Source organism: Chenopodium quinoa, unplaced genomic scaffold, assembly GCF_001683475.1.
Source record: "Chenopodium quinoa cultivar QQ74 unplaced genomic scaffold, ASM168347v1, whole genome shotgun sequence".
NCBI classification, from domain to species: domain Eukaryota; kingdom Viridiplantae; phylum Streptophyta; class Magnoliopsida; order Caryophyllales; family Amaranthaceae; genus Chenopodium; species Chenopodium quinoa.
This window is the reverse complement of record NW_018744026.1, coordinates 843,832-870,757: the sequence shown is the minus strand read 5'-3', so window position 1 is coordinate 870,757 and position 26,926 is coordinate 843,832.

Below are 26,926 nucleotides of genomic sequence, written 5' to 3'. Positions count from 1 at the left end.
GAAATAAATAGGAAGCATCATAATAATATCAAAAATATTATTTAACCCTAAACATGATACTAGGAATCAAAGTAATGAAAGCATGATTTCTATATCAAAAGAATATATAAAGTAATTAAAATACTAACTTATATGCCTCGTATATCTTTCTATCAAAATAATCCACACGTAAGTAACTTCAAGGAAAATAATAAATAATAAATCTAATCAAAGAATTGAAATTGGCTTTGGGACCAAACCCTCACAAATTTTCAACCTTTCACGTCTAGGGTGAAGGCAACTTCGAACTTTGTTAGGTGTGTCTAGAACTTGTGTATGAGAAATTTTGTAAAAGTGAAGGTTTAGGAAAATAATAGAGAGAGAGAAAGCTTCTAGCCTTTAGAGAGAGGATAGAGAGAGATGGTGGTTGTGAATGATTAAAAATGGGGAGATACGACCCCTATTTATAGAAAAAACAGCACGGAATCAAATCAAGTCATATTCGGAATAAAATACCTCCTATCGCACACGATAGGAGTCAGCGCAGACGGCACGAGCAGCGCCAGGCGACAATTAGTAGCGCTAGGCGAGAGAATCTGTTGTTTGGCGCTGGGATAGTTTTTTTTGGATTTTGTTTTTATCATATCTTTTGATCCAGAAGTTCAAATAAGTCATATAATATGTCGTTGGAAAGATCTTCAAGTATACTTTCCAAGCCATTTAAAATCAGATAAAATAATATTTAGATAAATATATAAGGCCAAAATAGTGGAAGTGTGTTAGTTTTGGATAGAGTTTCGCATTCATTTCATATCTTTTTTGTTATAGCTCAAAATTAATATTAAAATACATCACTGGAAAGATAATTTCAAGAATATTCAACCATAAAAGATTTGGATAAAAATTATGAGGCACAAGAATAATATCTGACAGTCTTTGAACATCTTTAAATTCGAATAGAATTAGGATTTAAAAAAAGGAAAGTTTTTAAAAAAGGAAAGGTATATTCAATTTCAAATTCTATGATCTTATCTTTTCAAATAAGGATAAAGAGGGATATTTTAATATAAACATCCACATCACTAGACTTTTCGCACTTTCACTTCATTCGATAATCAAATGATATGAAAGGTATTCATCACTGGGTTTGGCTTTGGGAGATATATTTTGGTGTCTACAGAAGCCCCCACATTGATTGAGTTTGGAGAAATGCAAGTTTCGAAAACAGAAGTCAAAGTAGCGATAGGGACGGAGAATGATTCAGAATGTTATGCGATCCTAAATCATTATTGTAGCACCGATACCTGCAAACTAGCGTTAGTTAAACTGATAAAAGAGTTAAAAAAACGCGTATCTTGCATCGTCGAGCAAACGTCTCTGGAGTAACCGATTTTGCTGCTGTATTATTATTGATGATGACCTCCACAAGCTAGGGGATATCGCGTGAAGACTGCTCTGCTTGTAGCTGCCTTCAATTTATGTTGTTTTATGACCGTTTTCCACATCCTAGGGAATACAGTCAAAGATAACTCCGCTTGTAGCCATCTTCTGTTTTCTGGAAACCATCCAAATCATAGGGAACATCATCGAAGACCGCTGCTACAACTCGAGCTACTTTCTTGAATCATAGTGACAACCTTCCCAATCATAGCGAATGTCGTTGAAGACCGCCTCATCACAAACCATTCTTCACAAATCTAGGTGACAACCTCCACAATCTCAGCGAACGCTATCAAAGACCGCCCATCTCGTGCTATCTTCTCAAATGGGTGACAACCTCCTCAATCTTAGAAAACGTCGTCGAAGACCGCCCATGTCGTGCCATCTTCTAAAATCCATATGATAATTTCCACCATCTTAGTGAAAGTTATCATCTCGAATCGTTCTTTTCTCAAATCAAATAACAACCTCCCCAATCATAGTGAAAGCTATCGAAGATTGTTTCATCTCAAACCATCCTTCTCAAATCCATGCAAGAGACTATTTTAATCTTAAAGCCTCATATTGAAAGCTTCTTCATCTTGAATATTCAAATCATCTTGTCTATACTTTTAGGAGTGATCGATCTTTCTAGCGTTGGGAAGAACCTTATCTTAAGATTCTTCGATCGTCAAGTCAATGTCTGTAGAAATCTCCATCCTAGGAATCTTTTGTGATTACAATCAATCACTACTCAAATTAATTTTAAATTTTCTTAATCAATATGTAGTCGGTGATTTGATCGTCATCAGGCCGATCATCAATCAAGACCGTAATCGGGCCGACTACTAATCAAAGGTGTCATTTCAAAGCTATTCATTTGATATGATTGTCATCAGGATGATCTTCAATCTCAGTGCAATCGGGCCAATTACCAATCATGTCAATTTGCTTATAGGGGCTAATTGGCTTACCAAGGAACTCAAAATTACTGCATAAGGTGGGCATAATCTTATATGGGGGCTACGTATCTTGTCGTTGCACCAGCGCGCGCCAGAGTATTCTGTCGCCGCAATTACACTTCTATCGTCATGCGACAAAGACTAGTGCCAGACGAAATTCTTGTCGTTTGGTGACAGAGTCAGTTTTAAAATTAAAAACTCCTTTCTTCTCCATTTCTGCTTTTGTTGTTGTTCATTGTTCAGTTTCGCTCTGAACCATCAACTTGGTAGTTTCCTTTAAACCAAATCTACTCAAATCTTTTGCAAATTAAAGCTTTTCATCTCTAATTTACCACTCCATGTAAGTTTTGCTTAAACTCCTCTTATCTTCAAAGAATTTCATGCGTTTATATTTGCGATTTTCTTTAAAAAAATACGGGAATATTCTTACTCGCTTATCCGTTGGAAGTGATAGCTTCCCATGCCTTGAAAGTTTGTCGAAAATCCCTTTCAAACGAGGTGCTTGATAAAAATCTAGAAGTGCTCAATCAATCAGGCTGATCATCAATCAAATTGCGACCAGGCCAACTCTAGTTGATTTGCTAAGTCATTTGCGTCCTTTTGTTTCAAATCTTTTGTAAAGGTTGCTCGTACCTGCATTTATATTTTGGATTATAGGAATTTGCTCATCTTTTTTATTTTTAGGGTTAACCTAAGGCTTAGTGTTGCTTGACTCATATAATACTTAATGTGTTTTAAATACATATGACTTGTCATGACTCGACTCAAAGCGTTTTGACACACATGGCTTGACATGACTCAAGGTGTAAACTTGACTTAATGATGACTTACTTTGTGTGACTCGTGTGTGCAAAGTATTGACTCATTAGACTCGATGTGTACATGACTTTTGTGTGCATTCAACTCAAAAACGCAAAAAAAAAAAAAACTCCGTCATTTTTGTGGAGGGTACCGACTTTCTCCCCAAAAAAGAAAGACGCGAAAAGACATGAGTAAAGTGTTACGATGCATGTCGAATAAGCTTTAAACAAATGTATGGATCAATGTCGTATCTTAGGGCGCAAAGATTGTAACATCCTAGGCTATCTCCATTATTAATTTATAGATGAAAGTATTTAGGTAACTTAGGCACGGAGGCTAAGCATTTCATACTTTGTGATGCAACGATGATAAGGTATGCTTCCACGTTATGTTAAGATTTCGTGACAAAAGGTTCCTAAGGGAAGTATCATTTGGGCATGTATATGTGACGTGTGTGAAAGTGATACTAAAGTTAGGATGCAAAGGCTAACGATATGGATAAAATATTATTTCAAGAAGAGTCAAATGATGGTGACCCTCTTGCTATGGAAGCTAATGATGTAAGGATTAAGCCCCCAAGTCTAGCTCTAGATGGATAGGGATGAGCAGAGGAGATCCCTTGATATGATCAATTATGAATGTAAATATGAATGCATTTTTATTACGGACGCACCCCAATGTGAGGTTGCCTACGTATCCGTTAGGAATCAGGTCGAACGTAGCTCGAGCCGAACCTTGCACAAGTGTGTGTGTATACCTCAAAGAGGTCTTTTAAGGGTTGTAACGTGGTTAGGCTAAAGATTGAAGAAGAAGGAGAATTAAAGACCCTAGATAAGCTCCTAAGGTGTACAATCTTGCATTTGAAATCTTTATATGTTTATGCTTAAGGTTTCTTCACTTTTTAACTCTCTTTTTTTATTATTTTTTGCTCTCTTTTTCTTTTTACTTTTTAATTTTTTTGATAAGTGTGGGCAATCCCGATCATGCGGTCTATCACTCACTTGGCATTCATGTTTTTCTCAGGCACCGTACCGAGCAGTCAATAAGAGACGCAATCCATGACGTGTTCTTATCCAAGACATGTTCATGTCAATGACATTGGAACACTTGCCCTTTTGTACACTTTTATCGATTCTTTTGAAATTTTTATAAAATCACTCAAGCTTTTATTCTTTGAAAATACAATAAATTTCACATCATCCCATCCCAAGGTTAGGTAGGTATGGGTCGAAAAAATAAAGGTTTATCATTAGACGAGGCTCAAAGTTGTTTATCAAAGGATTGTATATTTGAAGGGTGAAAGGTGATATGATATGGCTACAAGGGGTGCCTCAAATCATTGGTATACCTTGTGCTTAGTTCGACATGGATTTTTTTCTTTTGAAGTGCAATGCAATACGAAAATCATATGCAAGAAAAGAAATGCTCATTTTTATTAAAGGTAAAAAGGAAAAAAAACCTACAAAACAAGATCTAAGGAAAATAAAAGGTGCCTATGCTAGACTTATTGGGGAAAGGATGAATAATATAAATAGAAAAAGAGGTCACAAAATCTTGTCGCGCTTCGTGTCTTGCGCTCTTAGTATCACTTAGTCTTCTTGCTAACTCGAGGTATATGAAGCTTGTTATTATCGATCAAGTATTGGATGGCCTCTTTTAGTTTCCAACAACTCTCTGTAGTATGACCCCTACCTTGATGGTACATGAAATGTGCATCTAGGTTCCAACTAGGCAATTTCTTCTCAGGTGCGAGATCATGAATAGGTCCAATGGGAGTAATGAGTCCCTTGGCATGGAGTCGATCAAAGGTAGTATCATAGCTCATCCCAATAGGAGTGAAATCTTTCCTTAGTTGCTTTTTAGACCCTTGATTTTCCGTGGCTAAGACGTCATTGAGATCAAAGATACTAACATTGTTACTAGAGTGGGAGTTTTCGGAAGAAGAAGGGTTGTCGTTCTTCTTTCCTTTCCAGCCAATGTTGTTGCTATTGTTAGTAGCTTTTTGCTTTGCAAGGTCATCTTCGATTTCAATACATATGTCATAGATGGCTTTGAAAGTATTCAAGTTGTGTTGATACTTCAAATGCTTTGAATACTTTTTTTGAAGATTCTTGATGAACATCCTTACATACTCCTTTTCAGTAGGGACCTCGACCATATTAGAGGAAGTTTTCATCCAGTTGTTAAAGAAAGAAGTGAACCCTTCGTTATCCTTTTGCTTTAACATCTCATGTTGTATATGTCATGTTTCAACTTGAATGTTGCACTTATATCTATCAATAAAAATGTTTATTATTCCATCCCAGATAGAGGTATTCTCTTTATCAAGAGAAAAGAACAAATGTTGACAAACGATTTCTAGAGATAGTGAGAACAAAGAGTGAAAAATATTCCTATCAGTTCCATTCATGTTCATTATAGTTTCAAAAGCCCTTAAGTGAAAATAAGGATTGTCCGTTGGCTTAAACTTAGGGATGTCATTGGCATTGAACTTCTACAGAAAAAGTTCCTTGTCCAATAAGACCCCTTGTGAGCTAATGCCTTAGAACCTATAGTCATTGGATAGTTTTCTCAAGCTTTCTTGGATGAGTTCCATTTGTTGTTTCTTCAAAGGGTCAATGATTTGAAGGGACATAGCCTTCACCAATTCAGTTACTTTAGCCACGTCCTTCCTAAGTTCATTAACTTCTTCTTGAGTAGCCATTATCTTTTATCTTTTCTTTTCTGACTAATTATTTTTTGTTAAAAAGCAGTACTTGAACAAAGGTGTTGTCCTTGATTAATATCCCTTCTCTCCTTGACCAAGTGTTGTAGAAAGGAAAATCGGGGATACTTACTGTTAATTATTTGACTCAAACTCTATTCAACATGCAATAGACGGAAGAAGGTCGGAAGAATGAAGGTTGTGATATGGAGAAAGAATTTAGGGAATGGAAAGGCGATTTAGATGAAGAGATATGAAAGAATTAGGAATAGAATGTATCCCCAACTCAAATGATGGAAAGGACGACTCAAGCATGAACCTAAGGCATAGTCATGGTGACATATTCACAAAGTGTGTGCTAAGATTAATGAGTGTAACTGTCATGTTTGACTCGTGTCATGACCATGTGAATAGACTATGTGACTAGACTAAAACAAAGAGTAAGCTAAGACTTCACGAATGTGGACTAAATTGGAAAGGTCGTAGTATTTTAGTCATAACTTTTTATCTGTGACTTTGAATTGGGTGAAACCAAAACCAAATGAAAGATAAAACTCAAGGCTACAGATCCATAGGTTTTACAACTCGTAACGCTTTATAAAACTCCAGATATGACCAAAACAAGTTGATGTTTATGCAGTATATAGGAATAGAAATCCGGGTTGACTCAAAGAAATTATGACTCAATTTTAGACATAATTATTAGCTCAAATTAATTAATCAACTAATTAAGCAAATTACTTTAGTCCTTGGTAAGTTATTTAAGCATATTCATAATTACAAGTCAAACCAAACAGTTAGTTTAATCACATGTAAGTATCCACAAGCATATAATGCACAAGTAGTCAAGTAGCTTAGTCACAACATGATGCGATGAGTTTGCAACCTAACCATGGCTCTAGTTCTATAATGTTCAACATATGGGTTATTCAAAAAGGGTGCATGGTTATGAGTGTTAAATTGGGTAGATGGAGCGTGAATTCCCAGAGGGTTATGGCCTTATGTAGAACACATATGGGTTTCAAAATAAAGGGAAAAACTCAATTAGGAAGTAAAATAGAGCAAACGGTACTAGAAAACTAGTCAAAAAAAGAAGGTAGATTTCTGGCTCGGTATTGGAAGAATTTGGCACAAGAAAATAGCGTATGTCGCCAGATAAAAAGTATTATCGCCAGAGACAGCGCCATCACTCGGCGTTGACACTGTTTTCTCAGCGCCAATTCCTACATGCCTCATCAGCTTTATGTTCTTAAATTTTCCAGTTTTTTTCGTAGCGTTATTTCGACTTTAGTTGTGAAAGATATTTCCTAAATTCCTACGTGTAAAAATCCTATTTTTTTTACGCATTATGGATGGTGTTTCCAATGCAAACCTTTTTTATGCTTATGCCAATAATGTTAACCAAAATTACGCAAATGAAATACTTAGAACTTTTGGAGTCTCGCCCCCTCATTCTAAATCATTGCTAAAATAAATTTTAGGAATTAAAATAGAAATCCTCCCTAGTGGAGTCGCCAAAAAACTGTAGGGTATATTTCAAGCATCCCACACTTGAGCCCCACTGTGATCATACACTTAAGCATGGTGGCATCCAAAGGAAGGAAGCTAGAGTAAAAGAGTCACCAACAGGTTTTAGGAACTTGTAAACCATTCATAGGGTGAAAGTTACACCCCTGAACGATCCATAAGATTGTTTACTCCAATAGGTCTAGGACCATGACTGGAAGTTCGGGGATGAAGGTACAAATCCAACCTAGAAGAGATTGAATATGCTCTATAAAATGGCCTCTACTTTATTCTTCTTTTATTCATGTGCACTTTCTAACTAACATGAATCATTAGGTTAACCATAAACCTGTTTAATCTATGTTGGTTGAATATTAAAGCTCAAACAAAACTATTATTAGCGATCACTTGAATTATAATCGTATTAGCCTAAATAAGATTATTAATTATCTTATTAAGCATGATTACAAGTAAAAATTCTCTTTAAACATGCATAAAAGGCGTGATCAAGAAATAAAAATAATAAAACAATCAAGCAACATAATAACAATCATCATAATAATAACCATGTTAATAATAAAGGATAATAACATTAGCAACATCCTAAGCATGATACTAACAAGATTAATAACAAATCCTAGGATGTCATTAGACAATAAAGATCAATTATCCCTAACATGACACTAACATGATATTAGGAAAGAAATAGGAAGCATCATAATAATATCACAAATATTAGTTAACCCTAAACATGATACTAGGAATTATAAAGATATCCTAACGTGATACTAGGAATCAAAATAATTAAAACATGATTTTTATATCAAAAGAATAATTAAAGTAATTAAATTACTTACTTGGATGCCTCGTATCTCTTTCTATCAAAATAATACACACATCAGTAACTTCAAGGAAAATAATAAATAATAAATCTAATCAAAGAATTGAAATAGTATTTGGGACCAAACCCTCAAAAATTATCAACCTTTCACGTCTAGGGCGAAGGAAACTTTGAACTTGTCTAGGTGTGTCTAGAACTTGTGTATGAGGAATTTTGTAAAAGGGAATAACGAGAGAGAAAGCTTCTAGCTTTTAGAGAGAGAATAGAGAGAGATGATGGTTGTGAATGACTGAAAACGGGGAGATACGACCTCTATTTATAGAAAAAATAGAACAGAATCAAATCAAGTCATATTCGGAATAAAATACCTCCTGTCGCTAACGACAGGAGTCAGCGCCAGACGGCTAGAGCAGTGTCAGGCGACAAGTAGTAGTGCCAGGCGACAGACTCTGTCATTTAGCGCTGGGATATGTTTTTTTACGAATTTTGTTTTTTTTTCATATCTTTCGATTAAGAACTCCAAATAAGTATTATAATATTTTGTTAGAAAAATCTTGAAGTCTACTTTTCAACCCAATTAGAATCAGGTTAAAATATTTTATATATAAAAAGATATGTCCGAAATTGTGGAAGGGTATCAGTTTTGGATAGAGTTTTGTTTTCCTTTCATATCTTTTTCGTTATAGCTTGGAATTAATATAATAATACATCATTGGAAAGATAATTTCAAGATCTATCCAAACATATAAGATTTGGATATAAAATTATGAGGCACAAAAATAATTTCTGATTGTCTTTGAAAATCTTTTGATTTAAATAGAATTAGGATTTTAAAAAGGGAAAGATTTTAAAAAAGGAAAGTTTTTTAATTTAAACATAAAAAAGGAAAGTTTTATTTAATTTTAAATTCTATGATCTTATCTTTTTGAAAAAGTATAATTATGATCTTTTAGAAACTTATGGAAGTTTCTAACTAATCCTAATTGGTTTAGGAATAAAATTAAACCTTTGGACACTCCACATGACCATTGGGTCGTACGTATATCCAGTTCTTGGTTTTGTTGTTTGTTTCTCTATTCGTTGTCTGTTGTGTATCTCTGCTTCTTTATGATTATGCTTCCTGACGTTGATTGTTTGATATCTTGTTTCTTGACTCTGCTTCTATCTGATAATTCTATTTCCTGATTTCGTTACTTAAGCCTATCGTTGATGCTATCATATATTGTTTTTTCCTGATTTGCATACATTTCTTCTTTTATATTCTTTTATTCTTTTGTATTGAAGTTACTAACAATTTTCTTTGTATATAGTATTTTTCTTTCTCACCTTGCTTCGACGCTTATGCTTTGGATATTGATGATTCATAAAGGTTCTCTTTCACTTTGTTTGATGTATCCTAGCCTCGACGCACGGTGAGATCCTTATATTTTTCTTCTTTTTATTTTTCTTTTCTTGGATGCTTAGTTTAGGTTTAGATTAGGAGAATTTGAACGGTTAGAGGATGTTTGCTTCTTAATAACTTAGTGTGTTTAGGAACATTGGCGTTGTGGCCGAATGTTCACTTGTTTGTCGGTTGGGACTTATGTGTTAGCATTACTTCCTTGTTGCATTTATACTTCTCCTTTGTTTTTCTATTTTTCATTTAGTATCTTTTTCCTCATTTTCTATATTCTTGTGGTTTTCCTTTTCCTTTTTTTTTCCTTTTTCTCTATTCTTCTACTATCCTTTTTGTATTTTTCTTTCATATGTTTTGATTTTAAATTTTTCTTTCAATTGAAAAAAAAAGAGAGAAATCATAAAAATAATAATAAAAAAAACAACAAAAATCACAACAAAAAAAAAGAGTAATGAATAATAAAAAAATTTGTAAATAAGAATAAAATGTTAATGAAGCATTGCTTTTCTTTCTAAATAATTTTGCTTTTACTTCGGACTTAATACCACTTGACCTTGCACGTTGGCTATCATTCTTCCTCAAAACAATGGACTACATGGTTTGAGAGTATATTTGGTTGACTCTAGGATAGAACATGCTAAGGTAGTTGTTTAGAACTATTAGGACCTTGAAACCGGATTCTCTTATTTTTTAAAACTCACAATTGTTCCCCTTTAGTAAATTTGATGCTTTTAGTGATTTTTTGCCACTTCCTTATGAGGTTTCTTAGTTTTCAAGCCTTCTTCAATTACTTGTATGAGTGGCATGGATCCTTGACTATTGCAGACCTAATCATGAAATTTGACTCATAATTCTCAAACACGAGACCCAGCCATCTAGGGAGGATAAAGGCATCTTTTCGGGGTAGTATTTTTCTTATGTAGGTTAATACTCTTTATTTTTAGTTCTTGGGTTCACATTTGCCTACTTGCTAACCATTTGAGCCTTTTCCCTTCTTTTCTAGCCACATCTTTAGAACTTTGAGCCTTTTGTTTCTTTTTGTTCATTTTTGGTTTTTGTGAAGCAAATGATCATGTTTTTGAGATTGTGGTATATGTGTTTGGATATTGGTTCTTATTTGTAATCAAGCTTGTGTTTTGTATATCTTATGAATAATGGAAAATTAATAAATGAAAAAGTCGTCCAAAGTTATAAAAAAAAGGCAAGGACATTCAAATGCAAAGTTGTAAAAGTCGTCCATAGTTAAAAGTGGCGAGGACATTGAATAAAGTGAAAACTTGAAGTTGAGATAAAGAAAAGCAAATTTCTTAAAGCTAGCTAACATTGAAAAAAAGTGAAAAATGAAAAAGTTCAATAACTTTTTGATGTAAACGTTTATCCTTATCTTAAGCATTGAGGACAATTCTATTTTCTAGCTTGGGGGAAAAGCGTCTAACGCTTTTTGTATATATGATTGTGATTATAGCTTTGAATAAGCTTGGGGGTGTTATTTTGTTTTTGTTTGGTGACCACTTTGTTTTGGTGTTGAGATTTGGCCAATCATTGCTTCACAACTTAGGTGTACCACCAAATTCTAAATTTTAAGCCTACCCTCAACTTTTTACCCTTACGTTACAACCTTTGGGAAAGCCCTTTTAACCGAGTGGTTTAGTCACATACCGAGAGAAGGAATTATGAGTTAAAGACTAAAGAGAAGGGATGTAAAGTCAAGATGTCAAGAAAACCTCAAATCTATTATTTTTCGAGTTCCTTCAGGAAGTATAGAGATTCTTGCTAAAAGAAGATTTGAAGCCAATTGGGAAAATGTGCTAAAAAGTTTTTTAGATGAAAAGTGAATTGCTTTTGGTAGTTCTCTATATTTAGCATGTCCTATGTTTCAATCAACCCTCGATATCTTAAACGTGCTTACCATTGTTTCTTTAGAAAGTTTGATATCCTCTCGTGTTTTGATCATGTGCAAAAGGCCATTGTATAAGCACCTCTTTTCTTTTCAAAGTTTTAACTTTCTTTTTTCTCCTATTATTCTTTGCCTCCTTTTACTAAAGAGTTATGGGTTAATCTGTTAGGAAACCCTTACAAGAGCATTACTCATCCTCTAGAGCGATCTAAAGGTTTAAATGGCTTGTCAATTGTTGCTAAAATTGACCATGATTTCTACAAAAGTGAGTTAGTGTAAATTCTTATATTCTCCAATCTTTCTCGTTTCTTGCTTGCCTAAATAATTTCATCATTTCCCTTTAAGTTTGATTTTGTTTTTCTCGAGGACGAGCAAAATTCTAGCTTGGGGGAATTTGATGAGTATAATTTATGGAAATCCTAGGCCAGGTTTTCTTTATAATTTTACTCTCGTTTTTACTCCTTTATGTCGTATTTTTACATAATTATGCTTCTTTTGCGTGTTTGTGTGTAAATTGAGATAAATTCATGCTTTTATTGGTTTTCTTATAATTTTATTCATTTCTCGACTATTTCTCTCACTTCTTTGTTTTTCTGATTTGTTTTATAGGTGTGTTGAGTTTCCCGAGGTTTTATCACCAAGGAGGAAGCTCAAGCATATTTAAGGAGGTTGATGGAGCTAAGTTTGGGAATCCAAACATGCAATTCAAGTTAGTTCCACAAGTACAAGGACCTTAGAAAGCATGCTTTGGCTTAAAGTGTCCAAGTGATTGGAAGATAAAGGAACTGCCCTTCTCACGAGCATCACCTCGAGTGCACCAATAATAGGGATGCTCGAGAGTGAGGATATTGATCGAGCAAGCAAAGGAGGCAAGGCCACGAGCACCAAGCAGGGGTGTGCGCGCGGCACAGGTGGTGCGTGCGCACAGACCCAGATGTGCCCGCACGGGGCCTGGGTGGTGCGCACGCACCATGTGTCTCGTCCCCCTTCACTAGATTCTTCTATTGATAGCTTTTAACTTTCTTTTTTTAGGGGGATGACTTATTTTGTATTTGATGGTTATTTTCCAGAAATAGTAGAGAGAGAAAGTAGAGAGATAAGATTGAGATTTACTTGATTGTACATGAATTTGATCTTTGATTTCAAATTGATCTTGGAATTTCTTCTTCAATTTAATGAAAACTTGTGAGATTTCTTTCTTTTGAATTTACTTTTATTGCAATTTCCATTAATTCTTGAAATTTTGATTTAAATTTCATTCTTTTCCTTAGAATTTGTTGAGTGATTGAATTTCTTCTTGATTAAACTTGAAATGAATATGATTATGATTGAATTTGTTTTGTTTCTCTATTTCACCATGATTAGTGAGTAGATTAGTTGCAAGGGAGAAGGGGAATCATGCTTAATTGATGATTTTTGCTAGTTGATGATCCTTAATTGAATAAATTGTTTCAATTAGATTGGTTGACATAGTTGTGCATGTGATTAATTAGAATAGGAGTGATCAACCTAGAAGATTAATCTAGATTGCATTGTAATTTTCAATGACATGAACCCTTGATTTGAGAATTGCTTTAATTGATTGGATTTGATTGTGATTTTCCTTGATTTCCATTCATAGTGAACCCTAGTTTGGTTTATAAGAGATAGCTATTGAATTCCATTGATTACAACTATTGTTTGTCCTTTGTAATGTTTGAATTGATTGAGTGATCCTTCAATTAGCATAATCATTGAGCTTGTATGTGGAACCTATATCCCTAGTGTTTAGTATATTGAATTTCTCGATTATTTTGGCTTTCTTGATACCTTAGTTACCAACCATAACCTTCTACATTCTTCGAAGTAGCTTGACATAGGCTATAGCTTGCACCTACTCATTCCTTTGGGTTCGACCCTTGACTTACCATATACCTGTATTAGGTTGGTGAAGTGTTTACAAATTTAGTTTAGCTCTATGAAAGGGTAGAAAATGACCTACATTTTCCTTGCGTCAGACACATTTGGGTTTCTGCAGTTAGTTGCTTGGGTGCGACCCGAAGGGTTCAATCAAGATTAAGCTATAATATTAATTATACATTAATATTACTAATCGGAAGCGGCCTTTACCCAGGCATTCCGATCACTTGACCTCCCTGAATAATTAGCTTTTTAATAATTTCGAACCTTCTTTCAGAATAACACACTTGTTCGAATGACACCATTCCTCTCAATTAAAACTTTAGATCCTCCACATAATCATTAGGCCGTAGGTAAAATCCGATTTGGGCCCAATTTAGTATTTAGGTCATAACTTCCTCATTATTAATTAGAATTGGGCTTATAATATATTGTAGAAAAGGTCTTTTTAAACCCTATCCAACTATACAATTATTGGAACCATATTATGGACCAGACTAAACTAGACTGGACGTTTTTCATAAACAAGGTACGAAAAGAAATATTTTCAAAAACCGAGAGAAGTATTTTTGTAAAACATTTTAGAAAACAAAAGAATTCACGAGACTCTTTCACATTTCACCTTGTTTGATAATCAATGACGTGAAAGGTATTCATCACTGGGTTTGATTTTTGTGGGGACACAATCAGGTGTCTACAAGTCTCTCGGGCTAGATGAAGTTTGGTTAATGTTATGCTTAAATTTAGGCAAGGCTTTGCTTGGAAGATAAGGTCAGGACAAAATTTGCCTCGTTATAGTACTAAATGGGTAAATTTAAAGATTTCAGTTGTGCTTTTGAACCAGAACTTAGCTGCAAGTATGTCTTAGAAGGCCAGTGACCTCATTAATCATCATACTAGGACTTGGGATGCTGCAATTGTTTGCCAACGTTTTGAGTGGGAAAGTGCCCAGGAAATCTTGAAGTTGGTGCTACTGTCAATTAAGGAGGTAGATTTCTTGTATTGGAGTGCTACATCTACAGGTCTTTATACGGTGAGAACAGAATATGCTTTCCTTACAAACTTCTCAGAACCACCCTATCGAAAGGAAAGCTTTTGATTTTTTCAAACTTATTTGACGCCTTCAAATCCCCCCTAAGTGGCGTGTTTTCTTGTGGAAATTGGGCCACAATAGTATACCATTGACGGCTAACCTTGAGGCCTGAGGTATGGATTTAGATACTATGTGTCAACTTTGTGTTAGAGGTGATCAGGAAGATGTTATGCATCTGTTTATTTTATGTTATTTGGCTAAGCATGGATGGGAAGCAGCTAGTGCAACTTTTGTCTATTATTACTCTGCATTTATTTCGATTTAGGAATAGGTGCAGAAGCTTATTGATATGAAATAACCAAGGAAAAACAAGAAAAGGGGAGGAGAAATCAATTAACAACAATATCAAATAAAAAAAAAAGATAAACATATCTAAACAATCACTAAGATATATGAAATATGGGTTCTTAATCAAAGCTAACTCAATGTAAAGCTAGGATTAAGGTGTAACCACAAAGATTACAAGTTAGCAATCACAAAGAAAGCAAATAATCACAAAGATTATAGGTAGAGAGAGAAAGTCTCATTGATTACAAAATCAAGCAAAGTTCAACATAAATTAATTGCAAAACATTCTCAAAAGGAACTTAAATAGTGCGTACAAAACTGACTGAAAAAGGGAAAAGGTCCGGGCGAACAATGGGTAGGTTCGGTCAAAATACTGCGTAGGTTCGGTCGAACCAAGAGGTAGGTTTGGTCAAACTTCCCTACTCCTGGTTTAGTCGAACTTTTGGAGTTCGACCTCTCCTACAAAAATGCTGAAATCTGGTTTGCTACTTCCTGGGAGGTTTGGTCGTCAGACTTCCTTGGTTTGGCCGCACCACTTCAATTCTTCCGGTCTTCAAGTGTAATGATAGTCAACCTCGAGAGGTGACCACCAAGGAGCTTGTCCGGACTACGTGTCACAACATGTGGCACGTCTTCCACTTCTTCCACCAAGTTCCATGCACCCGCATCAAACCCCTCCTCTTCAAAAGGAATTGCCTTCAATTCCGGATCATCATCACCAATATCATCTTCAAAAAGAAAAGGAGCAAGATCACCAACATTAAAGGTAGCATGAATTCCAAAGTCTCCCAGTAGTTCGAGCTTGTAAGCATTAGGTCCAATCCTCTCCATAAATTCATAGGGGCCTTCGGATGTTTGCATGAGTTTGTTCTTTCTCTTAGCCGAAAATCTCACCTTCCGAAGATGGAGCCACACAAGATCACCTACATTGAGTTCCCTTGGCTTCTTTAATTTGTTTGCCCTTGCCTTATAACTCTCATTTTCTTTCTCAATTCTCTTCTTGGCATCTTCATGAAGCTTTTTCATTGTTTCAACTCTATCTTTTTTGTCAAAGCTCAATTCCTCTTGAGGAATACTAGGCAACAAGTCAAGTGGTAGGCGGGGATTGAAACCATACACTACTTCAAATGGTGTTTTTCTTGTAGCTATGTAATGAGAGCGGTTGTAGGAAAATTTAACTTGACGAAGTTTAAAATCCCAATCTTTCATGTGTTTGCTAATGATAGCTCGGAGAACGGTGGACATGGTATGATTAGTAACCTCGGTTTGGCCGTCGGTTTGAGGGTGACTAGAGGTACTAAACAAGAGCTTGGTTCCCACTAACTTCCATAGGGTCTTCCAAAAGTAGGTAAAGAACTTAGGATCTCAATCCGACACAATACTTTTTGGAATGCCATGAAGCTTCACCACTTCTCTTAAGAAAAATGTATCCACATGAGAAGTGTCATCGCTCTTGTGGCAATGAATAAAGTGAGCCATATTGCTAAAATTATCAACCACAACAAACACGAAATCATTTTTCCTTTGGGTGCGAGTGAGAGCAACCATAAAATCCATACTAAGATCATACAATGGGTGACTAGGAACCGGAAAAGGAGAGTAGAGTCTTTCACGGAATTGCACTTAGCCTTATGACAAGCCACACAACGAGCTATTACATCTTGCGCATAACCAAACATCTTAGGCCAATAAAAATGTTCTCGAAGGATGTCATATGTTTTTGCAACCCCAAAGTGTGCGGCTAGACCTCCTTGATGAGCTTCTTTGACAAGTAACCGTCGATGAGAGCATTTCGGAACACAAAGCTTGTTTCCCTTGAAAAGGAAACCTTCTTGTACCATGAAAGAGCCATAGACCCCTTCTTCACACGTCTTCATAAACCCACAAAAACCCATATCATCACCATACAACTCTTTGAGCAACTCAAACCCTAAAAATTTCGCATCAAGAATAGTGATCATACAACGCCTCCTAGAAAGAGAATTGGCCATGACATTGCTTTTCCCTTCCTTGTATTTAGAAGATAAAGTGAATGATTGGAGGAATTCAACCCATTTGGAATGTCTTGCTTTGAGTTTATGAGAATCATTGATATACTTAAGATATTCATGATCGGAATTTAATACAAATGGTCTAGGCCTCAAGTGATGTGACCAATGATCAAGAGCCCTCACAATTGCATAGAAATCCTTTTCATAGGTGCTATATCTCATTCTTGACCCACCAAGCTTCTCACTAAAATAAGAAACCGGTCTCCCACCTTGAACAAGAATCGCTCCAACTCCAACCCCACTAGCATCACATTAACCTCAAAGGGTTGATCAAAATTCAGAAGATCCATGATTGGAGCCTCACACAACTGAAAGGAATAGTGATTGTTAAGTTCACATTAACCTCATTGTGATTGTTAAGCCATTGAATCTTGTAGGGAGTATGATCGGTAGTTTAAAGATTAAACTTGCTTACCAATGTTGTTGAAGCTGAAAGGAATAGTGTCCTTCGAACAAGTGTATTATTCTGATAGCGGGTTCAGAATTATTAGAAAGCTAATATATTCAGTAAGGTCAAGTGATTGGAATGCCTGGGTGGAGGCCACTTCCGATCAATAATATTAATATAATTAATATTACAGCTTAATCTTGACTGAACCCTTCGGGTCACACCCAAGCAAATATATGCGAACCAACTCGACGAATTAATTCGGAAGAAATTAATTCGTCGCCCGAGTGTTAAATAATTAGACGTCGGTAATTCGAGCTTAGAGCGTCGAAACCGATCGTCGGAAGTCGAGTCTAAATAATAAAAGACGAGACGCGCAAAATAATAATAAATCAACAATATTCCCGAAAATACCCCTAGCATCGGAGTGCCCCGAGCATCCGAATGCTAGGGGCAAGACGAGTCGGCGCACCGTGCTGCAGCCGCGGCTAGGCACAGCAGCAGCCGCGCCGCGCCACGGCAGCAGCCGCAGCCGCACCATGCCACAGCAGCGGCCGCGCCACACCAGCAGCTGGTGCGGCCTGGGCTCGAGCTAGGTGCGGGCAAGATGCGGGTTCGCTGCGGGCTGGGTGCAGGCCGGGCTCGAGCTTGGCTCGGGCTTGGCTCGTGGCTTGGCTTGGGCCATAGGGCCGTGTATAAGGGGAAGGTTGGGAGCAAGTGGGTTTCCATGTGGCACAAGGTGAGGGAGAGAGTGGGGAGCAAGTTTGGTCCCCATCTCCAAGTGGTCCTCACCTACTCTCTCATGTATGCTTGACACTTGTTGATTTATTACTAGTTTGCTAAATAATTTTATTTTAGCTTTAAAATAAAATGAGAAAATCTCATTGTCCCACATTGATGGGAGAGATTTTCATACTCCATCATTCCTAATAAATATCCAACTTTGGGCATAGGAAATGATGCTTGAGTGGGAGTTAAAAAGAGCATTCCATAATATTGGAAAAACTCTTAAACTCATATAACACTCGGGTTTTTGGTCGGACCTCGCTAACCCCCAGGTAGTAAACCTTAAAGTTGTGTTCGCCCTTTTGTGGGTGGATACCGTTTGAGGCGCGGCGCTTGACGTGCTCGTAGCTTTCAAGTAAGAGCCCCGGTTTTTGGGCGAAGCTCGCTTTGAGGGTAAGATTCATTATCTTTTCTTAGTAATTATTTATTTATGCTTTATGATTTTAATTATTGTGAGTGGTTCCTTGGGTCAGGGTTTGTTTCCGCGGTGAGTCGGACTCACCAAACCCCAACAGCGGTATTGGAGCCCCGCTCGTTTATTTTTATAATCATGTTTTTCAAGGTTTATTTTGGCTTAATTTTCTGGTTTGAGTGGCTAATTAGATTAGTAGCTCGGTTTTATTTATTTTAATCCCGTTTTTAATGTCGATTTTGGCTCAGAACCCAGATTTTCGCCCAAGACTAGTGAATTTTGGGTGGAAAACGTGTTCTGGAAAGGTTTTTTTTCTAGAGGGGGCTGTGATTTTAGCCAAATTTTGACCAGAAATGCCTTTTTCGAGGGGTTTTTTTTTTTTGACGAAAAATTTTAAGTCTTTTCTAACCTTGAAATTAATGGCATAAATTGTTGATTATATGGTTGATTATTTGCATTATTTTCTGCAATTTTATGTCCCCTTAAAGCACACTTACTTGGTAGTATTTGATGCTTAAAGGTTGATTTATTTTCACATAATTGCAAACTAATTGCTTTTTAGTGTGAAAGTTTTAATTTTGAGGCTTCCATAAGTGTTAAAGATTCAATCTTTATTTGTGATAAGTGATTGAAACTTTAAAAACCACTAAATTCCATGTTATTTTGTGTTAAACTTTGATGTTTTAATCATTTTGAGTTGATTGGAAACATAAAGTTTCGATTTTTGTGATAGAAATTTTGTTATCTTCATGTTGGAAGATATAATTTTCAAGGATTCACAAAATTTAGATGTTGGAATTTTCATTTGAACATTAAAGTTCATATTTTTCCAACTTCCCTTTATTTTGTCAAATTCTCAAGTTTAATTTAAATTGATTAAATTGAAAGTGAGAAATTGCCTCAATTTTATGTTGCACCAAGCTAAACCTATTTAATTAAAAATGGTTCTTGGAATTATTTTGGTTATTTGCACTTTGAAAATTTTATTAAGTTAGACTTGTTTAAAATTTTATTTTGCTCTCTAAATTAGTTCTAAAATTAATTTAGAATTAATTATTGTTGTCTCGCGAAAAGGGATCAAATCCCGAGGTCGTGGCACGCAAAACGAGGCAATGCATCACCTTGGCGAGCCGGGCTACATAGCAGCCCATATGTGGCTGCCAAGGTGGCAGCACCGCCTTACTTGCGGCCACACGCGCGGCAGCAGCTACACAAGGCAGCAGCACACGCGCGGCAGCAGGTGCGGGGTGAAGCAGCCACGCGCGGCTGTGTCGTGGCAGCAGCTCGCGACCGTGTGCCGTGGGCCGTGTGTTCGTGGTCTTGGAGTGTATGTATACTTGGTGCGGTGAGGTGGCTAGCCATAGTAGGCTTGATGTTGCTTATTTTTCCGTTTTCTTATTTTAATTAACTTTGTTTATTTTAATTAAAATTTTGGGAGGGTAGGCCTCGGTTTTGAGCGGCATTGGCAAAATTTCATTTTGACAAAGTTTGGGTTCTACCGACTTAATTAATTGGATTAATTAAGGAAATGCGGAATTTAGTGGGAGCTTCAATTATTAATGACGTAATTTATATAATCGGTTAAACAACTTTGACTAGTTTTAATTAGGCGTGTTAATCGGATTAACCACCTAAATTTGTTACTAGTGCGCGCGTTGTTCAAATGCATTTTACTTTGTTTTAATTTGTAAATTGCATGGGCCATTCACAAATAGTGAATAGATGAATGGAATATATGTATATATATTCTCTCTCACAGGTTTTATGAAATGGCAGCTAGTGGGACCCGACTAGGATAGAAAATACGGACTACGTGCCGTTATGTATTTTTGTAAATCTAAATACGGTCTACGCACCGTTAAGTATTTTTGTACTTTAACATTTAGATCTTTCCTAGTTGTAGACACTAGTTTTTTCATAGTTTGGTTAAGTCTTGAAGACGGCGTATCTTGGAAGACAAAGCCTCGAATTGCAAATGAAGACCTTTTGAAGATATGAAGATCTCAAGGGGTCATGCTAGTTGCCAATATGCATCTATAATTTCGCTTTATATTTTATGCTTATATACATGTGTGTGAATTATCCGTTAGATGCATGTTTAGGTTTTCTTGATGTTGCGATGATTAGTTAAGTTCACTTAAATCAACCAACATAGAAATCCTAGGTCCCTAATAATATTGAGTCAAACTTGCCTTTCCAAACAACACTTATTAACCGAACGAGAGTGATGGTAGGCTACGCCAAAGCGAGGTGCCATCACTTCTCCAAGGGGCATAAGGCACACCGGGTGTGCACGTTGGTTTTGGTTTAACTCATCGGTATGGGTGAGGAGTCCTCACATACCGTGGCAAAAGAGATACATCGTCAAAGATGCATCGGATGCGACGATTATCTAACCAAGAGTGGCTTAGAGCCATTAGCAAGGCAATGCTTACCCAAGAAGATTGAGTGTTTAAGACAAGCCAAAGCATGCTTAACCAGTCTTTGTTTCTTCGGATCTTGGAATCGCCTTATTTTCACAAAATAGGGACAATTTTTACGTGTGAATAAGACGTTAAATAAGTATTGAAAATTTGCATGAATAAAATTCAATCTTATTTAAGAATTTTTGAATGGTTTTTCATTAAAATTCTATCAAGGGTAGAATCATGTCTTCAACTAATGACAACAACCTTATGTACCCGGAACTTCTCGAAAAGTTACCATTTTTGCTCAATTTGGTGAACTTCAAGGAATGGGAAGATGAACTCCGAAAGACTCTCAGTAATTGCTACCTAGAGCATATCTTGGACACTCCGATCCCGAGTTTCTACTCGAAAGGGATCATGAGTGATGAAGCTCATGAAGAATGGAGTATAAATTGCAAAAGAGTTTCTAAACTCATGGCAAACTCCATCCCGGATCAATGGAGAGGGGTTTTCTCCGGCTATTTTCCGGACATGATGCTCAAAGCTCTTGAGGATGTAGTCAATATGAGGGTCACCAAGAGTGCTAGGGGCAATTATGATGGTCATGTGGAGAATGTGACTAGGTCACTCTCCAAAATGAGGGTCAAGCCACCGCAAGAAAGATGTCTCTCGAAAGAAAGACAAGAGGTATGGGGAAAAGTCTACAGTGCGAGACTTAGGCCCGGAATTCCACTTCAAGCTCATGTAATTAACATGACAAGGTTATTCAACCATCTGGAGCTAATTGGCAAACCATTTGAAGACGAGCAAGCGGCTCACACGCTTCTTAGCTCTCTTCACTCGGGGTATGTGGGGCTTAAGATGCGTCTCACCGCCAATAGGGATACACTGTCCTTAAGGGAAGTCATCCAAGAAATCCAAAAGACCTATTCTTGCAAGAAGGCTAACTTTGCCCTTAGACCAAGGAAGAAGGAGTTCAAAGACAAGAGGAAGATGCGCTGATTCTATTGTGGTAATCCCGGACACTACAAAAGAGAATGCGGCATGTATCTGGATGATGAGGCGAAAGGAAATGTAACCTCAACCTCAGGTATCATCTTATACACTTGAATTTAAGCAATTTTACACGGTATTAGATACCAGAAAATTGACTCACAACACTCCTTTTTCAGGAACTAAGTGAGCCGTGCTTTTTCAAGAGGAAATCGAGTTCACAAGTAGGATGGAAGTGATCTATCCAAGAGAAACTTGTCATCTCATGTTTTGTCTAAGGAAGTAGAACTTATTGAGTTTTATCTACCATACTTTTGATGTATTTCCGACGTTGGACGTCATTTTCATCAAATCAAGACCTTTTGTTTTGATGTCTTGAACATATTTATGGAATGACACTTTCACGTGTTTTTTTAGACAAATATTTGATACCAATACAAAGAAAGCTAAGACTACAGAGTCTAGTCAAACTTACTTGTGGCATTGTCGCCTTGGCCACATTAACATCAAACGCATCAAGAAACTTCTACAAGAAGGCATTCTTGACTCATTTGATTTAGAATCCTTTGAGAATTGCGAAGGATATTTATTAGGCAAGATTATAAAGCAACCATTCTCCAAGTTAGGAGAAAGGGCCATTGACTTTTTGGGACTAATACACACCGATGTATGTGGACCAATGAGTACACCCGCAAGGAGTGGTTATCGGTATTTCATAACCTTCACGGACGACTTTAGTAGATATGGTTATGTCTATCTAATGTCGCACAAATCTGAATCGTTTGATAAATTCAAAGAATTTCAGAAAGAAGTTGAAAACCAACTCGGCAAGAAAATCAAAGCGCTTCGATCGGATCAAGGTGGCGAATATTTGAGCCAAGAGTTCGATGACAATCTGAAAGAACATGGAATACTTTCAGAGTTGACACCTACGGGAACTCCTCAATAGAATGGAGTATCTGAAAGGAGGAATCGAACCCTGTTAGACATGGTCCGATCTACTATGGGTCTTAGTGAACTTCCAATCTCTTTCTGGGGACATGCAATTTTAACTGCGGCACTCACTCTAAATCGTGCTCCGTCAAAAGCAGTGCAAAATACTCCATATGAATTATGGACAAGTAAACCGCCAAGGTTGTCTTTTCTCAAGATTTGGGGATGCGAAGCATATGTCAAGAAACTCATTTCTGACAAACTTCATCCGAAATCTGACAAGGTTTACTTTGTGGGTTATCCAAAAGAAACCAAAGGGTATTACTTCTACAACAAATCCGAGAACAAAGTGTTTGTTGCTCGTGATGGTGTCTTCTTGGAGAAGGAGCATCTCTCCAAAATGACAAGTGTGAGGAAAATCGAACTCGACGAAGTTCAAGAGGACGAGCAACAAGGACAAGTTGACAATTAAAGTGCTTACCAAGCAGCTGTTGATATTGGTCAAAGTCAAAATATGCAACGTCAACCCGACAATGCAAATGCTCAGTCCATTACCCTACGTAGGTCGACTCGGCCAAGATCTCAACCTGACAGATATCTCGGTGTCGTATTAACCGAAGATCTGGACATCCTAGTAGTGGATGGAGATGAGCTGGCAACCTACAAGCAAGCTATGACGAGCCCCGACTCTGCAAAATGGCAAGAGGCCATGAAATACGAAATGTACTCCATGTTTGAAAATCAAGTATGGGACTTGGTTGATTTACCCGCAGGTTATACACCTATCGAATGTAAATGGATTTTCAAGATGAAAACCGACAAAGATGGAAATGTATTCATTTACAAAGCAAGGCTGGTAGAAAAAGGTTACAGGCAAATTCACGGCGTTGATTATGATGAAACCTTTTCTCCAGTAGCTATGCTTAAGTCCGTTCGAATTCTTCTAGCGATTGCTGCATATTACAATTATGAAGTATGGCAGATGGACGTCAAAACCGCCTTCCTCAATGGGATTTTTGAAGAAACTGTGTATATGACACAGCCTTAAGGTTTTGTCGACAAGAATAATCCTAAGAAGGTATGCAAGCTTAAGAAGTCCATTTATGGATTAAAGCAAGCAAGCAGAAGTTGGAATCTGCGATTTGATGAAGCCATCAGTGAGTTTGGCTTTATCAAGAATCCAGATGAGTCTTGTGTTTACAAGAAGGTCAGTGGGAGTGACATCGCCTTCCTAGTCTTATATGTCGATGACAATTTGCTCATTGGAAATAACATTCCATTGCTAGAGTCTGTAAAGACTTGGCTCGGGAAATGTTTTTCAATGAAAGACTTGAGAGAGGCTCAGTACATATTAGGCATCAAGATCTATAGGGATCGATCAAAAAGGATGATTGGAATGAGTCAGAGTACTTACATCGATAAGGTACTGGCTCGATTCCAAATGGAAGGAGCCAAGAGAGGGAACCTACCCATGTCACATGGCATAACCTTAAGCAAGAAGCAGTGTCCAAAGACACCTGATGAGCGAGAAAGGATGAGTCGAATTCCATATGCTTCGCTTATTGGATCGATCATGTATGCCATGATATGTACTAGGCCTGATGTATCGTATGCCTTAAGTGCTACGAGCCGATACCAATCAGATCCAGGAGAGGCGCATTGGACTGCGGCCAAGAATATTCTAAAGTACCTGAAAAGGAACAAAGATAAATTCCTGGTTTATGGTGGTAAAGATGAATTGGTTGTTGAGGGATATACCGACGCAAGCTTCCAGATAGACAGAGACGACTTTAAGTCACAATCAGGATACATATTCTGTCTCAATGGAGGAGCGTTTAGTTGGAAGAGTGCAAAGCAAAGCACAACTGCTGATTCTTCAACTGAAGCCGAATACTTGGCAGCATCTGAGGCAGCCAAGGAGGCAGTTTGGATTCGCAAGTTCATTGATGAACTTGGTGTTGTACCCTCCATCAAGGGTCCAATAGACCTCTATTGTGACAACAATGGAGCTATTGCTCAGGCTAGAGAGCCACGAGAACATTAGAAGGTCAAACATGTCCAGAGGCGATTTCACACGATCCGAGAATGGAAGTCAGAAGGTGAAATCAGAATTTGCAAAGTTGGAACGGATGACAATGTAGCCGATCCACTTACTAAAACTTTGCCTCAAGTGAAGCACAACAAACACGTTGAGGCAATGGGAATCAAGCATGTCATGAACTGGCTTTGAATTCCATTTTATAGTGTTTTAATCAAATTTTGAACAATGTTGATGTAAAGCACTATGATGAACCATTCAGTTTTGGAGTAAGTAAATTTTTTCATGCAATTTAAATCACTCCGTCTCTATTTAGTATCGGTTTAGAATTAAATAATGAGTCCATTCGATTTTAATAAATATTCAAAATAGGGTATCAAGTCAATGGCTTGGATAAAGAAACACCTATTAAGTGAACATTGAATATTTTAATCGAAAATTATCCCTAATCAAGGTCATATTTTGTGAACGATTGATGACCATCAGAGATTAGTGTGTAGTATGATTTATAACACCGTTTCTTGTGCTATGGGGATATAAATCCTTTGCACAGGTATTGGTTTAGAACCATACTAGATCGACCTATGAGGGTACTTTAAGAGATTTAAAATGCACAAGTATTTTCTCATTATTACTATCGGAACTCTTTTCCTTTGACCATGAGTAGTGGGAGATCTCTTGTTTGAGTACTGATCCGCTTTGGTATCCGCCAAACGTTCGCCGTAACTGGGGATTATAAAGACATATATTGGGCGGGTGAGTCCTCTTAGTAAGAGAAGCTACATTACAAGACTGGAAATGTCCCTCTACTAACAATAGGGAACATGTCTTGTTGTTTACAAGGCCTCTCGAAGAGCGAGACTGTGAAAAATGCATGGCCGTGCTCAGATGGATTTTAGAAATCATCTGCTTATTGATAGTCAAACTTGGATTTCGAGAAACACTTCTGGACGTAACAGAGATGACTAGTAATCTTACTCTGTAGTTCATGAAGAGACATGAAGAGACATAGGATAACGACTATACACTAAATGCACACTTGTCCGGAAGGACAAGTGGGAGATTGAAAGGAATAGTGTCCTTCAAACAAGTGTATTATTCTGATAGCGGGTTCAGAATTATTAGAAAGCTAATATATTCAGTAAGGTCAAGTGATCGGAATGCCTTGGTGGAGGCCGCTTCCGATCAGTAATATTAATATTAATATTATAGCTTAATCTTGACTGAACCCTTCGGGTCACACCCAAGCAAATATATGCGAACCAACTCGACGAATTAATTCGGAAGAAATTAATTCGTCGCCCGAGTGTTAAATAATTAGGCGTCGGTAATTTGAGCTTAGAGCGTCGAAACCGATCGTCGGAAGTTGATTCTAAATAATAAAAGACGAGACGCGCAAAATAATAATAAATCAACAATATTCCCGAAAATACCCCTAGCATCAGAGTGCCCCGAGCATCCGAATGATAGGGGAAAGACGAGCCGGTGCACCGTGCTGCAGCCACGGCCAGCCGCGGCTAGGCACAACAGCAGCCGCAGCCGCACCATGCCACAGCAGCAGCTGGTGCGGCCTGGGCTCGGGCCAGGTGCGTGCAAGATGCGGGCTGGGTGTGGGCCGGGCTCGGGCTTGGCTCGTGGCTTGGCTCGGGCCATAGGGCCGTGTATAAGGGGAAGGTTGGGAGCAAGTGGGTTGCCATGTGGCACAAGGTGAGGGAGAGATTGGGGAGCAAGTTTGGTCCCCATCTCCCAGTGGTCCTCACCTACTCTCTCATGTATGCTTGACACTTGTTGATTTATTACTAGTTTGCTTAATAATTTTATTTTAGCTTTAAAATAAAATGAGAAAATCTCATTGTCCCACATTGATGGGAGAGATTTTCATACTCCATCATTCCCTATAAATACCCAACTTTGGGAATAGGAAATGATGCTTGAGTGGGAGTTAAAAAGAGCATTCCATAATATTGGAAAAACTCTTAAACTCATATAACACTCGGGTTTTTGGTCGGACCTCGCTAACCCCCAGGTAGTAGACCTTAAAGTTGTGTTCGCCCTTTTGTGGGTGGATACCGTTGGAGGCGCGACGCTTGACGTGCTCGTAGCTTTCAAGTAAGAACCCCGGTTTTTGGGCG